This window comes from Amblyomma maculatum, chromosome 1 (genome assembly GCF_055883805.1).
Source record: "Amblyomma maculatum isolate TAMU_Amacu chromosome 1, ASM5588380v1, whole genome shotgun sequence".
Taxonomy (NCBI): domain Eukaryota; kingdom Metazoa; phylum Arthropoda; class Arachnida; order Ixodida; family Ixodidae; genus Amblyomma; species Amblyomma maculatum.
In genome coordinates, this window is record NC_139344.1 from 420,766,943 (window position 1) to 420,780,901 (window position 13,959).

A 13,959-nucleotide genomic window follows, 5' to 3' on the forward strand; every position below is an offset into this window, starting at 1 on the left:
AGGGTGGTATGTTGAATGTGTAGCCGGGCAAGGTGGCGGCGACCCGAGAGTGTCTTAGAAAGTCGTGGTTATTGGTTAAGTCACCCGCACGAATCTCCCGGAACGTATTCAGCGTGCCACGTCCCAGTACACACTGGTTGGAGGTGTTCACGGTGAGATCGAGGGCTGTCTTCAAAATTTGCCGCAGCATAACTTCGGGTGCATCCTCGTCCTGTTTTCGAAGGTAGAGGTAAGGCGTCGAATACAGGATTCGACTGGTCATGAATGCATGCGCCAGTCGCAAGGCGTCTTTGCACCGCAACACCGCCCCCCCCCCCCACTCGTTTGTTAGAAACCCGGCTGACCATGCGGCCAACCTGGTCCCCCACCTTAAGGCGTTTTGCCTAGGTAGTGTCCGAGCATTTGTAATGGCCGGAACTTCAAAGAAGCGCTTAGGCATACCTCCACCGCTTTTGAATCTTAAACGTTTTTAACCACCACCCGACTACCGGTGGCTGCGTCTCTGCGGAGGCGAAACGAAGCGGAGTCCGTGTGCTGTGCGATGTCAGTGTAAGTTAAAGATCCCCAGATGATCGAAATTACTCCGGAGCCCTCCACTGGGGCTTTCTTTCTCTCTTTCCATTTTCACTCCCACATCCCTCCTTTCCCTTACGGCGCGTTTCAGGTGTCCACAGAAAAACGTGACAGATACTGCGTCTTTTCCCTTCTTATGAACCAATTAATATTATTGTTAGCTGATCATAGTAAACTCATATCGAGTACACCCAGCTGCACATATATATGTACCTTGCCTCTAGCTTAATTGTTAACTTGAGCTTGTTCAGAATTGCTGCGCTAAGATCACATTTCCCTCAGCGTTTGAAACTTTGCCTCTTGTGACCAGTTTTTACGGCACAACAAATAAGCATAGCTTGAAAGCTTCCCTGATGATGACCGCGTCCTTGAGAACAGTAGTCGAGCGCCGTAACCACTGCGCCAAACCGGTGGGGTCTATGTACATTGCAACGACTGGCTGAAAGAGTGTATAGAGTTTTTGCGAATGGAGAGTTACGTGGAGTATACACTGTTGGAGGAAATGGTATTGATTAATAAATGCACTGCAGAGAACTATTAACGGCTGCTGATTAGGAGCTCCAGGTGGATTCACGCGATTGGCCAATGAGGCACGGAAGACTGGACCAGACATCACGTGGCATCTCAATTCCGCAGTCTGAGGTTCAACGCGTTCCCAACCAGATTATAATCACCCACAAAGCCAGAGCTCATAGGAGTGCTAATAGTCTGACTAGACATAGCGCGAGGGTTCTCCTTTCGCGGACGAATGGCCTTTCGTGTAAACTGAGATTTCGACACTTGTGGGAATATAGACCTCGTTACCAAATCAAGGCTAGAAATAATACTGCTTCTACGTTAGGACCGTTTGCGAGGCAATATATTGCTCAGTTGATTAATTAGAGCGTCAGGAGTCACGGCTTCACAGCCGACACTGCGCTGAGTATACGCACTACCAATGCCGCCATAATATCAGCAAAGCGGCTGATGCGCAGACGATGCCAACTCTACCCAGCAAAATGCCGCCATGATGTAGTTACCTATCTTCACAGGTTATATTCCATATCGGGGCAATTTTACGGCAGGTGATAAGAACACCCAAATTGACTTTTTTGGCTTCCGCCCCCAAATGTGAGCTGCCTGAGGTCAGGCACGTTCTTCAGCTTATTCCTCAACAGGTTGTCACACAATACAAAAAGTGAGAAGCATGGCAAATTACCGTGGTGTTGCTTCGGTATGAGACTATTGGGAAACGAAACTAAATGCAAACGGCTTTTATTACCAGTGTTAGGCTTACCCGTCAGCCGAACGAAACTTGCGGCGAAACACATCACCAAAAGATGCACTTAGCGATGATTAATCGATTTAATGCATTTCTTGCTTGCAAAGATTACTTGACAAAAAGTTTCCTTTCATCGCTTTGTTGCATGCAGTGGTACGAAGTCTCGCAAGCTCTTTCGAGGCAACAGGGGTTCCACTCATTCTCCCTGCGCAGGAGTCGCCCCCGGAAGAGAGCACGCGAGCGGCTAGCTAGAGAGGTAGTGGAGGAGCGTTGGCGCAGTTGTTTTTAACGCGATAGCGTTAAGGAGCTCGTGTCGCAGAAACGCCGGTGTCGTCGGCGTCGGCGGCATTGGCCGTGAGCGATAAATCCCGGCATGCACTTCATAAATAAAAAGCAACTTCCAAAATGGGCTGGGTGGAAATCGAACCAGGGTCTCCGGAGTGTGAGACGGAGACGCTACCACTCATCCACGAGTTTTTTTTATTGCCTGCTTAGACATACATCGCTACACAACAAAAGTGAAATAGGACACTCGGAGCGCGTGGCCGTCGCTGCATGCAGGGCCGCCCGTGGATGCTCATGGAACCAAGGTGCTGCATTGTGGTATAGCGCGAGGGGGAGAACATCTAAAAGCAGAACTGCTCCTTCCGGTCGCCAATAAGCCGGCCTATTGTTTACCACACTGCCTTGCATGCAGCGACGGCCACGCGCTCCGAGTGTCCTATTTCAATCCATGAGTACTCTACATAGCGTTGGTATGGGCTAAAACTTCCAGCCAAACCTTGACTGATGTAAAGGGGCTAAAAACTCTTCATGTGCATAAGGGGCTCAATTCTCGATACCCATTCGGGCACCGGGCACACATTCTTGTGGGTTGCCACGAACGCCGCAACGGATTCGCAGAAGTACTGGCGTGCCGGCTTTGCATCAATGTCGGCGTGTCGCGCTGCCATGCAGGCTTTCCATATACAGTGCAATCCCATCAGCATTACTACGTCGAAAGGGACGCCTTCATCATTTTCCACAGCTAGTAAACGAATTCCTCGGGGGTCTAGTGGCAGGTCTTTTTTCAGTGTTCTTTGCAGTATGTCCCAAAAGAACACGCCACCCAAACACTCCAAGAAGACGTGCTCGACGGTTTCGGGCTTTCTGCATAAAAAACAATGCACACCTCAGGGAACGTAGAGTCCCTTTTCCTCCATCCAGGTTTTTACCTCTAAGGCTCCGGTGTGCAGCCTAAAGAAAAAGGACTTTGCGCCGGGAGCCACATGCATTCTTTTTTTAAAACGTCGGTACCAGGATTGGCACTGTACATGGTGCGATACAGTGGTACAGGATTGGATTGGTAAAACGGTTACTCGGGGCCTGCAGTAGAACGCGCGCTCGCGCGCGCGCGCTCCGGACGGGGCCTACGTCGTCCTCTGGGCCCCGGCCACGCGGCCTGGGTCCCCGCTCGCCGTGGCCGGCTCGCTGGTTCCCTGCCAGGCCAGCGCCTTGATGACCTGCTGGACTGCCCAGAGTTGCTCCTCTTGATTGTCGCCCCCTGCGGCTGCTTCCAGTCGCGGCGGGATCCTCCCAGACTTAGCTTCTTCTGGTACTGGGTACAATTCCACAGCATGTGTGCGAAGCTGGCAGTCTCCGTTCGGCAGACTCTGCATTTGTCTGTCGGGTGCGTCTCTTAGTACATTCTATGCATCAGCAACGGACTGGGGAGTGAGCCCGTCTGTAGCTGTCTGAATAAAACTGCTTGATCTCGACTGAGCCCCGAGCAAGGGGGTGGAAGAGTTCTGCGAGCTAGGCGGAACACCTTGGTTACTTCGTTGTAGTCCGTCATTCGGTCTTTGGTGCTGAACCACAGCAGCCAGTCGACCGAGGCGCGGTCCGTTAGCGCGCGCGCCTCGGCGTGTGCCGTCTCGTTGTGGTTGGTGTTGCGGTCTGACGCCTCGCCCGCGTGCGCCGGGAACCACTTGATTCTCATTTGTCTGCTGCCATTGTCGTTTTTGGTTGCCTGCAGTATGCGCGCAGCTTCTTTCGCTATCCTGCCTTTGGCGTAATTTCTCACCGCCTGCTTCGAGTCGCATAGCACTGTGTGGCAGTCGCGGTCGGCGATGGCCAGGGCGATGGCCACCTCCTCCGCTTGCTCTGCCTTGGTGCATCTCGTGCTGGCGGTCGTGCGAACGGTGCCGGTCGCGTCAACGACGACCGTCGTGAAGCCGTGTATCTTCGCATACTCAGCCGCGTCAACGTAGCGTGCGTGTGTGTCGGCCGCGTGCTGGTCTATCAGCGCCTTGGCTCTCGCTGCTCTCCTGCCTTTGTTATACTCCGGGTGCATGTTCTTCGGTACCCAGTCCACTCTGATGTTGCGCCTGATCTCATCGGGGACGGAGAGCTGCGTCTGCTCCCTGCCTTGATATCCAATTCCCAGGTTGTCCAGGATTTTCCGGCCGGCCTTGGTCGTAGACAGTCTTTCGAGCTGTGCGGCACGTTGGGCCTCCGCTATCTCCTCCAGCGTGTTGTGCACCCCTAGCTGCAGGAGGCGTTTGGTGCTCGTTGTTTCGAACAGTCCCAGTGCCGTCTTGTAGGCTCTGCGGATGAGTATATCTATCTTGTTTCTCTCGCTCTTGTTCCACTTGCGGTAGGCCGCCACGTACGCTACGTGACATATGACGAACGAGTGGATCAGTCTGATCAGGCTCTCTTCCTTCATTCCACTTTTCTTGCCCGTGACTCGTTTGAGTAGTCTCGTGGCGTTCGCCGCTTTCGCAATGAGCCAGGTGACGGTCTCGCCGTTTCTGCCGTGCGTCTCGATCGTCATCCCCAACACTCTGATCTTGTTGACTCTTGGGATCGCGTTAAAACTACGTCTGCAAGGTCCTTGTACAACTTTTTGCGCTTTACTACAGCTAAATAATCGCGTGAGAATCGCGCACTTAAGAAATTACAGGCCGCCACGACCTCCTTGAGAAAACCAACAACACGTACTGTTACGTATTTGGTAGAAACAACAAAATCGGGTAGGTGTTTGCTTAATCTGATCTGTAACACATTGCGTAAAAAAGGGGTCCTTCACGTCTCGAAGGAAGCAGAAACGATTAACTACCTGCCGCAGGTATAAATGCGACAAGCCAAGGCCTCCATACCAACACTACGGAAGAGGTTTGTACGGCTTGTCCTCTCCCATACCGACCCCCACACAGACAGCGAATATGCGGTGACACTTTTGCACATTAGCGCGCGAGCAGTGCAGAACACTTAGCACATACCACAATTTACTAACAAACAACACATTGCACACAGTGCAGCGTACGAACATGGACAAGTCCCAACATTTCACCCTCTCCGTCCTATCACGCATTTCCCCAACTTGATTCCGCCTGTAGGGCTCACTGTCGCGGTAAAACTCTAACGGAGCTCCTAGGTACTTCGCGGGTGTACTAAGCCATTGCATGTTGGCGAAAGTACCAGGGGTCTCTGGCCAAGTACCATGCCAAAATCCAAGGCACTTAGCCCAATTGACAGCACTTCCACTGGCAGCACAGGAACGCTTCACAATATCCGCAGTTTTCAAAATGCTCTCATAGTCAACGCAGAAAACCGCAACGTCGTCGGCATATGCAAGGAGTTTGACCTCGGCTTGCTGTAGTTTGAAGCCTTTGATATAGTAAGTCCCGATGATACTGAAACAAAGGGGTTCTATGTACTTATCAAAGAGTAGAGGCGAGAGGGGGCAACCCTGGCGCACAGATTGTTGTACCTCGATGCGCGCTCCCACCGACTTGTTGATTATTAGCCGCGTCGTGCAACCACTGTACGCCATTTTGACACCCTCTGTGATGACTGTTCCAGCGTTTACATGTTGCAAAATGGTAAACAGAATTTTATGTAGCACTCGATCGAACGCTTTCTCCAAATCGAGCTGGAGCATTGCGACGCGCATGTGTAGAGCATCGCAGCAATCCAGCACGCATCTCGCCGTGTGGATGTAACCACTCAGCCACGAGTTCGATGCTTTAAAGCGGTACAAAAGCGCTTCTAGTGAATGCGGTGTAGCCTTAGAAACGTGCCGTAGAACGTTACACTGCGGTGTATATCGGTAATTATGAGCATGTTACTTACAGCCCTATTGCAAAAACCAGTGCCACTGGGAGCCAGCGCCCCAGCGCCATACCTGATTATGGTCCCAGTATGACGCTGGACACTGGGCGCACTGGGACGCGGCATACTGGGACGCTCCGCGCTGGCGGCACTGTTCGCCCGAAAAAAAAAAGGCGTGGGATAAAAATTAAACAAGTAAAAAGGAACGAAACAAGTTAGGTACATAAAAAACCTAAAAAAAGTAAAAAAAAAAAGAAAAAAATTAATGCACCAAGCGTGCCTCGAACTAAGTTCCTAGGTACATACCAATCACTAGCTCAGCACGCTAACCACTCGGCCACGCCGAGAACTGGATTTTCTATAAACATTTTTGCATTTTATGTCATGACCCGCATTTAAAAGGTTGGGACTTCATGTTTTGCAGTCTACAGACCATTGCTACCGCTCTAACAATTGCAACTTCTTGATCATTTTAGCTTGCTGTCTGCTCTCACGACTTGCAACTAATGTTCTGGGTGCCTATGCGCGCTATTCTGTGCACTGGAATCATTTTAACATGTGGAGTTTGACATCACTGGCAAATTTACCAACGCCGGCTCTTGGGTGGTGCTCTGCTACCGTGGGCGTAATTTTCGCTGAACACGGAGCTTTAGTAGAAGCCTTCAAGGAAAAACGTGCGACCAAGCTTCAATACCGGCAAGCGCCGCAGCGATGACCCTAATTGCGTGTAACGAAACCTTATTTGTATGTAAACATTGCGGGAAGCGTTGCGGTGACCGAGGGCTCAGCTGCTTGATACGCAGAGTAAGAAGGAGCGCAAAAGCTTGAGAAACACGCCAAATATTATGTATTACAAGCGCTCTATGTTGTTGCTTTTTCTCTCAGGGACCCATCGCTCGGTAAACTACTCTCTTCCTCGTTTTAGTTTTTCTTTCTGCTGTTGATACTAGGCCGTGGTGCAGGCTACGCTCGCCTGCGATTGAGCCCGCATTGAACATTTTGGCAGTAATCATTGTGTTAGAGTGCCCTTAAGATCAGCTGTGAAGTTGGTTATGCATGGTAGCCCACATTATTCAATTCCAGCTTTAGTAGTGCGTTAATCGTCAGTCTGTCATGAGATTGAGGCGCGGCGATCGTTGTCGCTCTCGAAACGCTCGAAACGACCTATCGAAACATGGAAACTCTAGAAAAAAGATACTGCCTTTGTTTTCTTACAAATGCGCAACGTCTTCGCAGCAAAAAGCGCTTGCTTGAACCATATTTTTCATATGCCCCCCGATGGTCGATTGAAAGTACGCTGTTGCCCTGTTGGCCCCTGAGGGATGCTACTCCGGCTGACGCCGCAGGCCGCACCGGCTATACTGGGGCACTGGGACCAGTGCGGCCCAGCGCACATACAGCGCTTCTTCCAGTGCATCGCGGATGCCAGCGACACACCCAGCGTCAAAAGTCTAATCCCAGCGTTTTTCTCCCATCGCACCAGTGCAGCCAGTGTCTTCCCGTTACTGCTCCAGTGAATATCGCAGACCTCCAGCGTGCCCAGCAGATCCAGTGCAAAACCAGCGCGAAAATCTTACTGGTTTCGCGCTGGAGACGCTGGTTTTTGCAATAGGGAGAAGTCGCAGTTACACGAGTAGCGAAGCACGTTTCCGCTATATTTCTTCCGCGCTCTGCGCACATGCAGAGCCATCTTGCGGCAAACACAGAAGAACCCCTCCTCGCAATGTGCGGCGCTGCCCCGACACGTGGCGCGCCACTCGCCCCTGACGCTATTGCGTTCCACTCTTGAAGGCGAAGCTTAAGCGTCCTCCAAATTTTTTTGCTGAGGCAGGCCGTTAAACCGAGCTAAACGCATGCCTTTAGCATTTTATGCTAACCTGTACATGCATGCTGTTTGCATTGTGTTTGCAAGATTGTCGCTAAGGAAAACAACTGCAGCGCCACCAATTTATTTATCCAGAAACTGTGTGGTGAAGTTCTACCTGTTGTATATAGTTTCAGCGGCGAACAACAAGGCGGTGACGTTGCCTTCTTTGTTCCGAAATATTTTAAGTGCATAGAAAAATTTAATTTCAACGTCTTTTCAGATGTCACGCGGCAATGACAAAAAGGCATGTGCACTGCATTGTACTCGTAATGCAAACAAGAATAAACCCAGAAGCATAATGGCTACATTAACAAAGTGCTCTAAAGCGTACTAGAATTGAGGAATATCTCAATATCTCCTAGCCAATCTCCTTACCTTATCTGAACATATGAGGTGCTTTCTGCTCTCCTGACCGAGACTATTTTCTCGCAATCCTCTCACTTCCAGGCGAGATCACCTTTGCAGCTATGCGCAAGAAGAAAGAACGACACAAGCAGAAAGAAAGCCGCCACTGCCGTGGCTGCAGCTGTGAGTGTTGCCGGGACCATCTTTCTGGCGCTTCTCGCGGCATCAAAAAGGCCTCTCGTTGCGAACAATGGTTACTGTACCTCGGAGGAATGCGCTTTTCACGTGAATATGCTCACCGCCAAATTGGACAAAAGCATCGACCCCTGCGAAGATTTCTCGACCTACGTTTGCTCTTCCTGGACCCGAAAGGGTGACTACAGCGAGTTCGCTAAGTCGCCTGTAGACGACATGCTGTTCTCACGCTATATCAGATTCAGAGCGATGCTCATTGAAGGAACGAAAAAGCTTCCGGTGGGAGAGAAAGCACTTGCAATGTATGATGCTTGCATGAGCGCCGGTACAGATGACCAAGGCAACATCGAAGTTTTTCTTTCTCTCATGGAGGCAGTCGGTCTCAGCTGGCCGGAAGAACGCGCGGATAATGAGAACGCCTTGGGCGTGGCGCTGGCACTGGCGTACAGATGGCAGTTGCCATTCTGGATGTCGGTTGAAGTGCCGGTCTCGAGGAGCAAAGCGAAATGGCGCTTGCAGATAAAACCCGGTGACTTCATACCTATACTGTGGAACCAGTACCTGACTGTGCAAACGGAAAATGGCTACGAGGACTACTGGCGAGGTTTCTATTATGCGTTTCGCAACTATTTCATGCGCCCTATAAATGACAGCGAGATTAAAGCCATTGCTGACCTGGAGGGCGATATACTAGGACGTCTCCAGAGCTCGTACGCCTCAGAGAAAGAAACTCCAGCCGTGGTTCCCCTCAGTAGTATAGGAAACGTATCTGCTCCGCTCTCTTCATCCGACTGGTTGCAGCAGTTGAACCTTAAGCTAGGATTGAGACCACCATTACGAGCATATCACGAGCTCATCACAAGTGACACCGGATTTCTTGCAACACTGGGAGCCCTTTTCGCGAACTACTCCAACCAGCAGCTTCTCGGTCAATTGGCTTGGTCTTTCGTCCAGTTCTGTGCACCGGCCGTTAATAGCCAGCTCCTCTTGATGCAGTTCGGCGACATCTGGAAAGTGAACATCTACAAACCTATCTTCTGTGCCTTTCGCGTGGAGTGGACCTTTAAACTACTCGTCTTTGCATTGGACTACGTCTCCCATCTAACAGAAGAGGACCAACGAATTGTGAATAAAGGCTACAGCAGCCTGATCTCGGCCACACTGACAATACTGAACAGCTCCGTGTGGCTAGACGAAGAGAGTAAAGAGCTCGCCGCAGACAAGGTCGCATCCATACAGGCCCTACTTTGGCCTGCTCCGCACTGGCTTACCAATAAAGCGCTAGATGAGCTCTACAGTGAGTATCCGAGCAATGAAGCTACGTTTGGTGACTTCTGGGTCAACGCCACATTTGCGATGGCCAGACACGAAAGAACAGATGACTTCGAGGCAGCGCGGGGCTTGCCAAAGAATATTCCACCAGCTAATTTCGAGTATGACTACGTGCTGAACAATATTGAATTGCCACTTGGCATAGTGCGCAGGCCACTGTACTACAGACGCGGAACAAAGGCGATGTTTTATGGTGGGCTGGGATTCCAGATGGCTTTGGAAATAGTCGGCGCACTGGACAACGCTGGAGTTCGCTGGACGAAGGACGGACGGAAGGTCACCTCTATATTTTCGGAAGCATCGATGCAGATTTTCAATGCCAGAGACAGTTGCCTTAGCGATGAAAACATAGACACAGTATTTCCTGAAATACCAGCATTAGAGATAGCATACTCAGCAATGGTAGATTCCATTCAGGACGACAATGACTCTCGTCGCATAAAGGGCTTTTCAGAAGAAAAGGTGTTCTTCATGACCATATGCCACATGGCGTGCACATCATCGGCATCCCGCGCCATCATTGGTGTTAACTGCAACAAGCTTGTCCGCAACTCACCAGTTTTTCATGAAACTTTTAGGTGCCCGAGTGATTCAAAAATGAACCCACGTAAAAAATGTAGCTTTTTTATGTAATGGCGCCTGCTGTGGGTCCTCCTTGTTTTTGCACGGTGTGCGACAATTGCTTCTGCGACGTGACGATGCCTTTGCGACATTTTTTGTGTGTCACCCGAGAAGCATTATGTAGGCACATTCTACGCTTAATGATTTGCTAACGATATGGGACTTACGTTTCATTAACGTTTCTCAGAAACGAGGAGTGTGCTTTGTTTTTGATCCCTTGTCTATAGAATTTTAATTCACTTTCAATTTTCGCCTTGCACTTCGATTTAAGCATGCCCGTGTTGTGTGCTCAATTATGATGTAAAGAAAGAGTGGACAGACCAGTGATGTGTCCTGGCAGGAATCCTTGCAATCAGAAGAACGTGCTCCCCATTCACTGCATATTTAAGCGGTATGGTTCTGTTGTTTGTGTGGATGACCTGCCTCGCGCAAGAAACTTTCTTATTTTACTAGTTCATGTCGTTTTGTGCAGTTCACTTACCAGAGTGCTTTTTGTTTACAAGTTGTATTTCCTGTACACTACAAATATGTTGACTGTGATTGAGAGCACGCACTTCCTGCTCTAAAACGAATATTTTGAAGAACGAATGCTTACTCTCTGCAGACGCATCACAGCCTCTAGTATTGAATCTCTAGATTTCGTGTTGTGATAGCGCCCGGAGGCAGCCTGTGCATTTTTCATGTTTGCGGGCAACATAACTAGCGTGTCAAACGCAGCTTGTTGCACACAGTACTAGTTTACGGGGAGTTTAGGTAGCCATAGAATATGTTGCTCTGTACTAGCTTCATCCTGCGCCACCCGACCTATGCTCGCGCTTCAAATGGCGTGTCTGTACCGCTAAAGCTGCATGTCTGGAATCATGCCTTATGGCTTCCGATTTTCTAATAATGATTCCGTTTATATTATCTTGCGGAGATTGTGGTACTGTATTCTCTGCTATTTAACGCAATAGGGAGTTTTAGAAAAGAGGAACCCAAGGCTTGGGGCCCCCAAGAAAATAGCGTGTGGCGGTGCAACGTACTAGCCGAGCGGAGAGTTTAAGAATAGGGGTTTTCCCGGCGCAGCGGAGCCGGGCCTGCGTTCGTCGATTGCAACGCGCCGACGGCATACCAAGAAAAAGCATTTATATATATAAAAGCCAACAACGCTTTTTTCTTCATCAAAGAAAAGATATTATTGTACAAAACTACATTAAAACTACGGTATATAAACCGTTTTCGTCAGACAAGACTAAATCGGTCACAATTCAGGCAGAACCGCGAAACCTCACTTGAACCTTCTGCACTTTCTGACGTATAGTCCCACTGCAACCAAACGAGGCGAACCCGCTAAGCCTAGCAGCTCGGTAAATCTGAAAGCAATCAGATAATATAGCGCGTTTTATCGCTGAAATTTGGTTGTGCGGGCACCATGAGACATAGCACAAGCTTCGCTGGCCTATCGTTTGCCATGAACGCACGACACCATGGAGCGGCAACAACGAATATGCGCCGAGGCGAGCGGCCGCCGCTTGGCCGGACGCCGCTGTGTTGCGTAACCCAAGCGACCCAACGCCGGCTTGGGGCGAACGCTATTTTCGAAAAATAGGGGCCGCCCCAAGCGTAAACCCAAGAGCCCAAGAGTGCCTTACGTTCTGCGCATGCGCATTTCGACGCCCCAAGCTCCCTGGAGAGGTCCAAAGCTTGGGGCCCTCTATTCTAAAACTCTCTAATAACCTGAAAACGGCGTGTTCCTTGAAGGGTCGGTGAAATACAGGGGAAGCTTGCGCTGCTCTCCTCTATACGACGATAAGTTTTACGTCTGGTAAGTGTTACGTGAGCGGATAAGGTTGGCAATTTCTCTGCAGAAATAACTAGCCGCCGTGAGTGGAGGACTGGATTAGTTATGGAATTTGGAAGAGCTGATCCTGCAATCGACTTAGTCATGAGAACCATGTTTACTGTTGTATCCACCGCTCATCAGCGTGGTATATGTGTAGCACCACAATGTCCCCACGCTTTCTTGGAGTTGTCCAAAGGGCAGGTGCTCCTGCGTGTTCTTGCATCTGACGGAACGGTCTGTATGCCCAGCGTAGCCATAGGCTTAGGCGTAGGCTTTCTTTGGCCTCGCCGTCTGTTGGCTTCTTTCCTTCATGTATTATAACGAGCACCCTCATTTCCCCTTCATTTGTCTGCTTGTAGCTTACGAGGGTCTCGGTTCTGGCAATCTTGAAGCCATAGGTAGCGTAAGAGGGTTCTAGCACAGCTTTCGCCCTCGCTCGTGATCACGTTCTACGTGACGCTGGCGGTAACACAGGACGTTCCACGTCCACCGCTATAGTTGAGGGTGGCGCTGGTGAACACTCTCGAGGTTCGTATACAGACCACATTAATACCCAAGAAAGTAGCAGGGGGGACAGCGGCCGATGTAGCTGAGCTGGAAGGGCACCGGACGTGATATTCGGAGGTCGTGGGTTCGGTTCTCACCTTCGGCACGTTGTTTTTCCTTCTACTTTATGTTTACTTATCTTTCCCCTTAATATAATATAATAATAATAATATTAATATAATATATAGTTAATAATTATATAAACTATATATTATTATTATTTATTATTATTATTATTATTATTATTATTATTATTATTATTATTATTATTATTATTATTATTATTATTATTATTATTATTATTATTATTATTATTATTATTATTATTATTATTATTATTAATATTACTATAAACTCCCAGTAAAATTAACGATGATGGTTACTACCACGAGCACATAATGTGCTAACAAAAACTTTTCTCAGCGGGGCACTTCTGCATACTGCTCAATATTCGCAAATATGATCAATGCAGTCGTCCATATAAAGAAGGAGCTAGTACTCAACCAAGAAGTAGCCAAATGAGGCGATTGAATGTTTTCTGACGGTCAACTTGTAGCCAAATAGACAGTATTGAGGGCACTAAAGGTTTGCCTTTTTTTTTTTTTGGTCTTGAAACCACAGGTGTATTGCGAGAAAAGTAATAAATTATTAAAATTTCTATTGTCGTAAATACAGCTTAATTAGGATAGATTATGCTCTAGCATAAATGATATTTGGGCAATCTAGCCGTCACCACGCGACCTGGAACAGATTATGTTAAAGTGTGTTTTCTTGGTCGCGTACATCGAATTTGAGTCAAAGAATTTCAACAAAAGTTGACTAATGCATTATGTACGGTACTTTTGCTCTAAAATAAATATAAAGGCCCGCTACAGCGATGCTTGATCGCGGCAGGAAAATATATTGCTTGAGGATGCCATCAAACACATTCAGTGTTCAAATACCTTAGTAACGCTTCTGGTGAACAAAATGGGCTCGGAATATAACGCACAAAAGTCAGGAATGTAGACACAAAGTATTAAAGCTCAAACAAGATTTCTTTTTGCCTTTAAGACAACATAAGTACTCGTCGTGGCATCACAAAGAAAAGGGCGTTCTTTTTCTGAGATAAATAAGCTGGGAAAGTCTACCCTGGCTTTGACCGGTCGCATTTTGACAGTGATAAAGTACAAATTGCTAATTCTAGAACACGGCATAGAGTACTTGAGGCAGTGGAAATTAATTCTTAAGCCTGCTACTCGCCCCCGTTAATGGCACATGCTGTTGCTTCGAAAAGCAAAAACAACCAATCCAGACTGGTTA